Source organism: Ipomoea triloba, chromosome 6, assembly GCF_003576645.1.
Source record: "Ipomoea triloba cultivar NCNSP0323 chromosome 6, ASM357664v1".
Classification (NCBI taxonomy): domain Eukaryota; kingdom Viridiplantae; phylum Streptophyta; class Magnoliopsida; order Solanales; family Convolvulaceae; genus Ipomoea; species Ipomoea triloba.
The window spans coordinates 16151807-16164165 of NC_044921.1; the positions used below are offsets into that span (position 1 = coordinate 16151807).

The 12359-nt window shown below is 28.0% G+C and overlaps 2 non-coding genes across 2 annotated transcripts; both read right to left on the reverse strand.

The window, feature by feature from the left end:
* Positions 1–3794: 3794 nt before the first annotated feature.
* TRNAG-UCC lies at positions 3795–3866 on the reverse strand. The gene has a single exon. It is a non-coding gene; the product is annotated as a tRNA-Gly (tRNA).
* Positions 3867–4136: 270 nt separating this feature from the next.
* Positions 4137–4350, reverse strand: LOC116023866. The gene has a single exon (XR_004099456.1). It is a non-coding gene; the product is annotated as a small nucleolar RNA U3 (small nucleolar RNA).
* Between the last annotated feature and the right edge of the window lie 8009 nt (positions 4351–12359).

Genomic DNA, 12359 nt, shown 5'->3' on the forward strand with positions numbered 1-12359 from the left:
AAAAATTTTTTTTTTTTTTTTTTTTTTTTTTTTTTTTTTTTTTTTTTTTTTTTTTTTTTTTTTTTTAGTGAAAGTTCCAAGTTAGTACATAATTTTATAAAATCTATGCATTCATATTGCAGTGAGAAGCGTTTGTAGTTCAATGGTTAGGATAATTGCATTCCAAGCAATATTCGGGTTCAAGTATTGATTTATCCTTTTTAATTGAACTCTCTATGGATTGTCCGATTGACAGTTAAACAATTGGATGTCAACGTTTAAATACAAATCTACGGGTAATAACTTTTATTAACTTTTTTCAAAATTGAACCAAATAACATCTTATCACTCCCGGAAAAGTAATTTTAGAGCTGATACTTAAAACATTTGATTGAAGTATTAGTCAATTTGAACTCAACCTACTTGCAATCCTTTGCACAATGATATATATATTTTTTGGGGTTTATTTTTTTACACTAGTAAAAGTATTTTTTTGGGGGAAAAAGTCAAATAGACTATCCAACTTTACACCAAAGTGCAATTAAGATTTCTAAACTTTTTAAAAGTGCAATTAAACATTTTAACTTGTTAAAATTGATCAAATACACCCAAATCACCAATAACCAACAAGTTACCTGTAAAATCTGCGATTAACGACCAACGAATGGTTGCCGGTCGCCTTCTGAGACCACTGCTCACCCTCTTCGGCGGAGAAGGCGACCACTCGATTGCCTTCTCTAGGCGACCAGTTGGTCGCCCTCTCCGGCGTAGAGGGAGACCTATGGTCGCCTTCTCTAGGCGACCATTTGGTTGCCTTCTCTGGCGGAGAGGGTCGCCTTCTCCAGGTGACCATTTGGTTGCATGGAGAGGGCAACCAAATGGTCGCCCTCTTCATCGTAGAGACTAGAGGGCGACCAGCCACAATCACAGGTTGTTGGAGCGTCGTTGGTGTCGAGTTACCTACTATTGAATGTCAATTACTGATTTTGAAATTTTAATGCACAAAAATGGCTTGTTCTAGAGCTTAATTGCACTTTAAATTTAAAAAGTTCAAGGTACTAATTGCACTTTGATGTAAAGTTATGGATTTATTTGACCATTTTTTTAAAACTCTTCTCTCCAACAAAGTCATTTTAATAATGTAAGCAAACTTGGCAAAGAAAAAAAAAAAACTAACTATATAACATTATATACGTTAATAACCAAAACTATAATTAATTGTGTCAATGAATATAACGTGTTAAAGAACTTCAATAATGCCTCTAATTTGGATAAGCTTTTTACACACACCACCAAATAGCACTTAAATGAATACCTTACCATATCAATAATGATTCTTGTGGTCTCAATAACTCTATCAAATTAATAATATTTAGTTATTTACTGTTAGCCTCTTTTTCGTAACATACACATTCTATCGTAGTTAATATATGTTTTATAATGATTTTTTACAACACTAATTCCTAATTTTTATAAAAAAATTATTTTAATATTCTTAAGTGAATGAATATGCACCACTATTTTAATATTCTTTAGAAACTAATATTTTATAAGTTCAAAATTACCAAAACATTTGTCCTACTAGATACGCCAACCACATCTCTTTCATTGACGGGGCAAGTATGTGAAAGGACTAATACTTGTTCCTTGTCCCACTACATTAATTTCTTTGCAAGACTCAGTCTAATAGTTCACACGAAGTATTGTGTGAGCCATTCCTTTTTCACAATTGAACAAATAAAAAAACAATACAACATCAATTATTGGTTCAACTTAATTTAGAGAGTCAAGAAAGTTTATGTGATCTGCTGCTATATAGTTTTTGCTGATTGAAGAAAGTTTATACGCCATGGAGTTCCCCAGGAAGGTTGGGTTTCTCACCCTCTGCCACCATCTTCTTCTGACAATTTCCTTTTTCTGCGTCCAATTTGGTGTTTGTAGAGATACAATTACTGCACACCATTCTTTGAAAGGATCAGAAACTATAATCTCCAATTCCCAAATTTTCAAGATGGGATTTTTCCGCCCGGAAAATTCGAGCAAGTATTACGTTGGCATCATGTTAAACGTCCCGTCACTGGCCGTTTTATGGGTAGTCAACAGAGACAAAGGTATGGATGATTCCAGGGGAATCATGGGAATCTCAGAAGATGGGAATCTTGTGGTGTTGGATGGAGAGAAGAGAGTAGTATGGTCTACTTCTAAATCTAATATTTCGACTTCTTCTCCTGCAAATACTATTGCTCAGCTCCTGGATACTGGAAACTTGGTGTTGAAAGATAGCTCAAGTGGGAGATATTTATGGCAAAGTTTTGTTGATATGTCATGCGCATCGAGGACCAGAGGAGGCCACAAATTACAATGAATAAGGAACAGGAAGGTGATATTCAAATCCAGTTGTTGAAGATGGCATAGTTAGAAGACAAAACAGACCAACAAGGATAAGAATACCTCCAAGGTGGCTTCAAGATTACGTTTGAGATCATGGGTCTCAATCCTAAGACGGGTAAGATCTTTCATTAATAAAAAATTTGATTCAGTAATCAAATATTTGACTGTTTCACGAATTGAGACCCGTAAATCAGTTTCATACAAGTGTTACCTTATAGAAATTATTGCTTAGAAATTATACTATGCAGTTATCTAAGTTGTCTTGTTTTTCTAAAAGGTAGTGAGAGTAGTACTATATATATTTCAATCATAGTTTACAGTAAAATAGAATTTTTGGGAATAAAATATTTCTTTACCATTTCTCTGTACTTCTCCCTTCTCTTATTCTTCTCTTGCTTCCTCCTATATCTACCATAAGCTCTCTTGGGGTTTAGAGTTTGCACTTAGAAAAAAATATTTGTATTCTTTAATATTTTGAGATACAACAAAAAATACGTAAAAGGGAACAAAATTGGATCACTTGACATTTTCACATGCGATTAAGACCTATGATATACAAGAAGATATACAGAAATTTCGGATTGCTCTGCCAAAGAATTTCACTATTAAGTTGTGTAACTGAGAATTTTATTAAAGAGATATTCTCAAAATGTTTATACGGTATTACACAGGAAAATATTGCAGCGATGACCTTTCATCTTTCAGACTATTATCATTTATATATCAATGTAAAACCTTTCAGATCTTTTTGAGATCATTCTCACATCACTTTTTGATTACTAAGACTCATCTCATATCCATTCCAAGAAAATATATATATATATATATATATATATATATATATATATATATGTATATATATTATAAACTTTATACTATTTTTATATAAACTTTATATTATTTATGAAAATGATGACCCGCTAATTTTTTACTTGATTTCTTATTCATCAGATCTGTCCACACGTTCTCACCTGATTAAGGGTTTTTAAGTACATTTATGCATCATACAAAAAAATATATATATTTATAATTTTCTATGCACCCATATATATATATATATATATATATATATATATATATATTATAAACTTTATACTATTTTTATATAAACTTTATATTATTTATGAAAATGATGACCCGCTAATTTTTTACTTGATTTCTTATCCATCAGATCTGTCCACACGTTCTCACCTGATTAAGGGCTTTAAGTACATTTATGCATCATACAAAAAATATATATATATATTTATTATGCACCCACATTCTATTTTATAGTTAATATATGTTCTTTAATGATTGGGAACAGCAAACTATTGATATCAACATAAAATTTTCGTACTTTGCAAAATAGAATTGTCAATTACGACGTATTAAATTGATGACTACTTGAACTCAGCACACGGAGTGTAAAGCAAGCAGAGCTTTGCGTCTGCCGGGAGTCGAACCCGGGTCTATTGCTTGGAAGGCAATTATCCTAACCGTTGGACTACAAACGCTAGTTGTTTGGAAACCAATGAAAACTGTTTGTAAATTAAAATTTCATTTTGTGTTGATGAGAATCTGATTCAATCTCTTTTCAGAATCTCCATTTTGTGGTGTGGCCAAACTGTGTAAAACAGCAAAACAGATATAGAAACATGAAGACCAATGGATTCCACCATCGCCGATTCGCCCCCATGCTTGACCACAGCCGCAGCACAAGGATTTGAAGAACCCTACCCAAAATACTCGTCACCGCTTGCAGCTTCGATGCAAAAAGGATTGGAAGCCTGTCAGACAGTCAAGGGGCCATCCCAACCGTGGGTAACACTGCCAGGAACGATCCTCTACGGCTCCGACCAGCAAAGGTGCGGTGCTGTTACTCACGCTCTAGCCCCCTGGCCATATAGTTCATCCACCAGGCTTGGTTTCCTGTCTCCTTTGAACTCAAGGATACAGAGGTACGAGCCTATAGAACAGATCCTGTTCAAGTAAGGTCGTGGCTAGATTTCTCAACTGGAATCTTATATTTGGGTTTCCATATTCATAATTGTTCAGTGTGGGATACTTTGCATTTAGAGAATGAAAAGAGGAAAAACAGTAAATTTCTTCGGACCCCTCAAGTTTCTTATAATCTCAAATGGACCCTAAGTTTTGGCAGAACCAATGTTATTCATTATTAATTTATTATTATCTGCCTATGTTGGTATATATGCACATTTTTCATATTTTGGGCGGCAGATAATAATGAATTTGACAGATTTTCAAAATCACTTTACACGACAGATGTATAAATTTTATACCATCGACCAAGTGGAATTTGGTAAAAATTGATATTTAGACGATGTGTTTATAGTTAATATATATATTATATATCTTCCGTTAATAAATTATGTTTTATTATAGTTAATATATTATGTATATGCTTTCAAATATATATATATATATATATTATGTATATAATTTTAATACATTATGTACCAATAGTTAATAAATTATGTAATTGCAGTTAACATATTATATGTAAATTAATCTCATTTATGGTTTCCGAGTATAATAATTTTATTATATTTAGTCCTAAACTTTCAAGTTAACCACCTATGGTCCTTTAATTTTTACAATAAATTTTAACCAGTCGTGATCCTTCCAAATGGACAACTTTGCCCTTACTTTACATGATCTAAACAACTAAAATAAACATTAGGACCATTGGTGATTAAAATTTGAATGTTGAAGGACCGCAAGTGGTTAACTTAAAAGTTTAGAGTTAAATGTAGTAAACAATTATACTCGGAGAACTCATATGATATTAATTTTATGACTTCTATTGTGTACCTTCAATTTATTTATAAGTACATAATATATTAACTACAAGTAAATAATTTGACTGTATTTTAAACTACGGTTCATTGTATAATTTGCCCACATGTATTGCTAATGCCAATAATTATCCTCATGCTCTTCTTCTGTATATCAAAGAAATCATCAGCTGCGGTTGGCAACAAAACGTATTGGAACAATCACACACAATGGTAACATTAGTTTGTACTAAACTTTCTGTACTACCTTTAATTTTTACGAGAATTCTATGAATTGAATATGGTTATGAGTTTCAGTTTAGTAGCTAATTGTTCAGATTTATACTATGTACTGTTTTCACATAGGCATACTCAAAACTAGTGTATAAATTGTAGTATAAAAATGAAAATACAAAATTACACATTTTGAGCCTGGTTATTTATTTTATTGAAGTTAAGGGAGGATTTTCAATTTTAACTTTTATAAACTTTGAAAAAGTATTATGAATTTTTAAAATTTGAAAGTTTCAATTCAAATTTTTAGGGAGTCTTTAAAAGTCGAGGAATATTCAATTAAAAGTTTAAAACTTTACACAATAGATGTATCAATTGTTCTACCATGGACGAAGATGGACCCTAGTCTGAAATGACATTTAAATTATGTGTTTGCAATTAACATATTATATATTTTCAGTTAATAAATTATGCGTCTACTACAATTAACATATTATGTATATGCAATTAACAAATTATGTGCCTATATGTAATAAATTATATACTTATGTGCGAGTTAATGTCATCTGGGATTCTCCAAGCTAGTATAGTAGTTTTGCTACGTTTAGTCTTAAACTTTCAAGTTAATTTAATCACATGTGGTCTTTCAACTTTCAAATTTTAACAAGTCATGGTTCTCTAAATGAACAAATTTGTCCCTACTTTACACGGCCTAAACGACTAAAACTAGCAAGAGGACCACGAGTGGTTAAAATTTGAAAGTTAAAGGATTACAGGTGGTTAACTTGGAAATTTAAGACTAAATATGGTAAATTCACTACACTTGGAGGACCCAAACGACATTAGCTCTATTATGTGCATTCAATTTATTTATAGGTATATAATCGGAATGCACATATATGTTAACTGCAAGAATATAATCTATTAATCTAAATGCCATTTTTTTTACCCTCATCCATAGTGAAAAAAACAATAGAATCTCTAATAACTAACCGGATAATATAGGATCTTAACTTAAACAAAAGAATTATTTTCAACATAATAAAATTAGAATTATGTTCGTCCAACAATCACATATCTTCAATCTTTTCTTAGAATTGCCAAAAAAAATAAAATAAAAAACCCTCATAAAGCATAAAAACCATTCAAATTAACTCTCACATCAATGCATTAAACTCGGGAAATATAAAGAAATAATCTAATTAGCGCAAAATATATTAGTAACAAACTAAACAGAAATACCAAATATGTGCTAAATCTACTATACTAATAAGAGCCAAAGAGAGTTAAGCCTAAAATGGGTAGAAAAAATGGCGGTCAAATTATTTAATCAAATGGATGGTTCAGATGAATTATATTTAATCAAATAGATGGTTAAGATAATTCGGATTAATATTATTAATAGAGATTACCTAATTTAACCTTACTTTTATAATTATCCGTTAAGTTTTCCGTTAAATATTCTCTTCCCCGTTAATATTCCGTTAACTTTTAACTTACCCATTAATTTCTATAAGAAAGATCTTAGGTTCGAACCTCATCTCAATCAAATTTGACATAATTAAGTTTCTCACTCTATTTACTCTTATTAAATTACTAGTTTTATACGCGCATTGCGCGTATGGGTTAATGCCCAATGTTTATATTTAAATAAATATTTGAAAGTATATCAATACAAGATTATATAGGAGAAGTTTATACATGGGTAATTGAATGTCGAATTTTTTTTTATTTAAATATCTAACTCAAAGTATATGAATTCAAGATAATATAGAGAATTCATTATAATTATTACTAAAATAAATGTTTGCAATCATGTAAAATCGATAGTCTAAATATTTGGTCTAAAAATGATAGTCTAAATAAATACTACTTTTCATTTGAACTTTTCTAAGTGTTCTTAATTCTCTTTTGAGTAACATTGTCATTGTTTCATCTTTACTATTTGTTCTCTTCTTTTTTGTTGGTAGTGTGTTATTTGCAATTCGATTATTGTTGGTAGCATATATGACAACGTCATGCAAATGAGATTATGATATAGGAGCTATGGACTTTCCTTTAGGTGTTCTGTTTGGGGTTCATTTGGTTCAACTATTATTGTTGAATGAGTTATTGTGGATAAAGAAATCCTTAGTTTAAGAAAAAAGATTAAATAAATTAATAAAAATTTAAAATTTTAAAATATTATATATTTCAAAGATATTAAAAGATAGTTGTAATGGGTTATTTGAGTACTTTCATTGTTAACAAATCCCCAAGTAGTTAATATGATTGGTTTCAAACTATTCTTTTTTATTTTTTTTCATGGTATTAAAGAAATACATATGTATCATTTTTTTGTGTAACTACTAATTTATTTAATTCAATAAGAGTAAAATAGAGCGAATCCGCTTCAATTTGTTGGGTTGTTTGGGTACTCTCTTTGTCAACCAATCCCCAAGTAGTTAATATAATTAACTTCAAATTATTTAAAAAAATTTTTGTCATAGTATTAATAAAATACTTGGTAAATAAATATATAATATTATTTTGTACTATAACTTTGATATTTAATTACAAGATATTGTAAAAATAAGATAATGGACAATGTAATGAATATCAGTTGATAAATTTGAATGTAAAGAATCTTTGCATGAGAGAAAATAAAGACAATATAACTAATGAAATTATTTCTCTTATTTAATTTAATTTTTTTGATAATGAATAATTTTTTCAAATAAAGGTATTGTAGACACATAATTCTAAATTAAAGAAATACATATGTATCATTTTTTGTTGTCGCTAATAATTTATTTAATTTAATAAGAGTAAATAGAGTGAGAAACTTAATTATGTCAAATTTGATTGAGATGAGGTTCGAACCTAAGACCTTTCTTATAATGGGTAAGTTAAAAGTTAACGGAATATTAACGGAGAAGAGAATATTTAACGGAAAACTTAACGGATAATCATAAAAGTAAGGTTAAATTAGGTAATCTCTATTAATAATATTAATCTGAATTATCTTAACCATCTATTTGATTAAATAATTCATCTGAACCATTCATTTGATTAAATAATTTGACCGTCATTTTTTCTACCTATTTTAGGCCTAATTCTCTTTGGCTCTTATTAGTACTAGTATTTTCGCCCGTGCGTTGCACGGAATGAATTTGTTATAATATTTTATGAATATGTGGATCGATATACAATTATATAAATTATAACATCAAATATTATATAGCGCAATTGATGAAATTGGTTGGATTGATTATGTTTTTTGATGTTTTATTTGCTTGAATTAGAGCAAATAATTGTCCAATTACCCGTGCGATTCACAGATAAATTTTTATTTATTTATTTAGATAATAAAATTAAAGAAAATTATTTTAAAAAATCTAATATTGAACATGTACATTTATTTGATTATAAGATTAGTGCAAAAGTATCACTCAATTAATTAAATAATATATGACTTGTTTGTTTACAATTATCTTAAAAAGATAATAATATATGACTTGTTTGTTTACAATTATCTTAAAAAGATCATAATATATGACTTGTTTGTTTACAATTATCTTAAAAAGATCGATATTTAATACTCCGTATAACTTAAGTAATTATATTATTACAAAAATAAATATGAAAAAATGAGAAATAATTTAACTTTAATTACTACGGAGTATAAAAATAAATTGAACGACTAATATTTAGCTTAATTAACATAATAATTATTAGACAATTATTATTAGTCAATTACACTAAATTAATTATTTTTCGTTAACCGGAATATCAATTCGTATATACAAAAATTATTACTCCGTATTATTATATATTAAATATGTTCGACCTTCTGCAGTGTTCATGTCACACGTGTACTAATTAATTTGATCACGACATCTAAAGTTGTTGAGATGATTGATCAACCTTCTAGTAATAAATATTAATTATGTGATAAGTTAGCTGTTTTCGGAAGGAGTTTCGGTTAACTCTACGACTAAAAAGAGCGCGTTCCTGATGGAGTAGTATTTAATAATATAATTAATAATTAATATAATTAATTAATTAATTAATATTTAATTCATATAATTATAATAATATAATTGCCGATTATATTTCCAATGAAATATTAATATATTCATTTCGTTTTTCCTAATATTTCATTTTCTTTTAAATATATTCTTGATTTAATTTTCAATTCCAATAATATCTCATATTCTTGATTTAATTTTCTACTAATAAATGATGACTTTGTGGACGTGATCTTCGTGTATACTTTTTTTTGAAGACAATTTTCATGTATATATAAATATTACCAATTTTTATTGCACGTACATTACTGCTATTACCGTGTATAAGTGACATTAATATGCTAATATTTGTTACGATTTAATGAAAAAATTAATTTAATAAAATAATATTATGTAAGCAAATAATTCGTGTTAGTAGGTTATTACCATTTGAGAATTGGTTAGAAAATAAAATATAATAAATATTTAATTTAATTTTATAATTAAAAAAATTTATTTGCCTTTTTTATTTGCCTAGTATGCATGCATCCACCGTTTTTGACTTGTGTTATTATTTTAATTATTATTCTTATTTTGTATGCAATTTACCTTTTGTAATTAAATCAATAGTTTTATTCGCCTATTACCATATTATCATAAATATAAATGAAATTGGCATGTTATTAGCAATTGACTGATTTTATGAATAAATATATATATGAATAATTAATAAAATAATAAATGAATAAAATAAATGATTTTACTAAAATGCCACTAAGTTTGGGTGGGAAATTTTGGGAGGAGGATATTATTATTCATTTTTAAAATTCCTTAGACGGAAGATGGGGTGACATAGAAAAATAATATTATTATTCATTTTTAAAATGCCTTCTATTAATGTGTCTCTTTTCAAAACTCAGAAAATTGAAGATATTTTTGTTAAGTTGTTATATGAATATAAAATGGAATAAGGTTGACCATGTTAGTAGGATATTATCATTTGAATTTTGGTTATAAATGGTTAGAAATTAAAATTAAAATACAATAAATTTTGTCCCAAATAACACTTACCCGTTCCATAAATTACTCATTTTATATATAGAAATAATAGTACATCCGTATTGAAAGAAGGGAAAATATATATTGGTTTTTTTAATATATATTGGCCCTTCTATAATATGCGACGTTATATATGTGTGTGATCATTATAAGAGTGATGCTAAATTCTATTTTTTTCTTTTTTCTATTTTTTTTTTAAATTTTGAGTCTTAATTTTTAACTCTTTATTTGGTAATATGTGATTGATTTTTTAAATAATAGTATTTGATTAATTAAAAAATTAATAAAATATTAAAAAAAAAAAACTTAAAACGCATGATGCGTTCAATCAATTTATAGTATCAATGATTCAAAATGATTTTATTGTCATGAACGTTATGAGATAAAATTAGAAAAAGAATGTCATTATTCATTTTAAAAATACCTTCTATTAATGTGTCTCTTTTTTAAACTCAGAAAATTGAAGATATTTTTGTAAAGTTGTAATATGAATATAAAATGGAATAAGGTTGACATGTTAGTAGGATATTACCATTTCAATTTTGGTTATAAATGGTTAGAAATTAAAATTAAAATACAACAAATTTCGAATATTATTTCAATTGAAATGGATTTGCACGGAATGCACAGGCTTCGTTACTCGGGATCCCATTCTTTCCTCCCGTCTTTTGTCGCGTCATCTCCAAAACTTTTCTGTGAGAATTGGAATGCACTGCAGCTGAAAAGGTAGGGCTAAACCACAATAGCAAATATAATTAAGGAAATGAAATTATAAAATTAACTAAATGTATATCATAAATATTTAAGAATTAAGGATGTGACTAAACCACAATATATTAAGAACCCTGATCCTAATATATGCTATCAACGTAATGCTATCAACGTTGGGTGATAACCTCCACCGCGTCACCAATCCGGTACCCCACCATGTTTACAGTACTCATGGTTGTTGATTTTCCAGGAGAAACCGATTTTAAGAGATAGAGAGAGAAGAATAAAGGTAAAATCCGGCTCAAAATTCACAGGGAATACGAATTATGATTATAAGCAATAGTTTATATAGAAAATAAGGAAGAGAGAGAGATAGAGGTGAAAAAGGTAAGAAATTAAGAGGGGTGGAGATGGGGGAGTAGTTTAGGAAATTTGGCTGATTAGTAGGAGAAAAAAAAAAGAAAAACATAATTACGCTACTATTATAATTTATTACCATAAAATTAATATAGCAATATGTTATAATTTCGTAGAACCAATTTGACTATTGTTATAAGAACGGAGATCCAAGAATAAGGCTAATTTATTACCGTGTTCACACTTAACTATGTAATCAATCCAATTATTCAATTACCAAAATTTAACCATAATAGGCACTAACTGATTTTATATAATAAATTAATAAATTAATAAATAAAATAACTGATTTTACCAAAATGCCCCTAACTTTGGGCGGGAAACTTTGGAAGGAGGATAATGCTTTTATATATAGTATAGATAGTAGAAATAAATTAGTAGCTACAACAAAAAATGATAAATATGTATTTCTTTAATTTAGAATTATGTGTCTACAATACCTTTATTTGAAAAAAATATTCATTATCAAAAAATTAAATTAAATAAGAGAAATAATTTCATTAGTTCTTTATTTTCTCTCATGCAAATATTCTTTGCATTCAAATTTATCAATTGATATTCATTACATTGTCCATTATCTTATTTTTACAATATCTTGTAATTAAATATCAAAGTTATAGTACAAAATAATGTTATATATTTATTTACCAAGTATTTTATTAATACTATGAAAAATAAATTTTAAAATAATTTGAATCTAATTATATTAACTACTTGGGGATTGGTTGACAAAGAGAGTACTCAAATAACCCAACAAATTGAAGTGGAATCGCTCTATTTTACTATTATTAAATTAAATAAA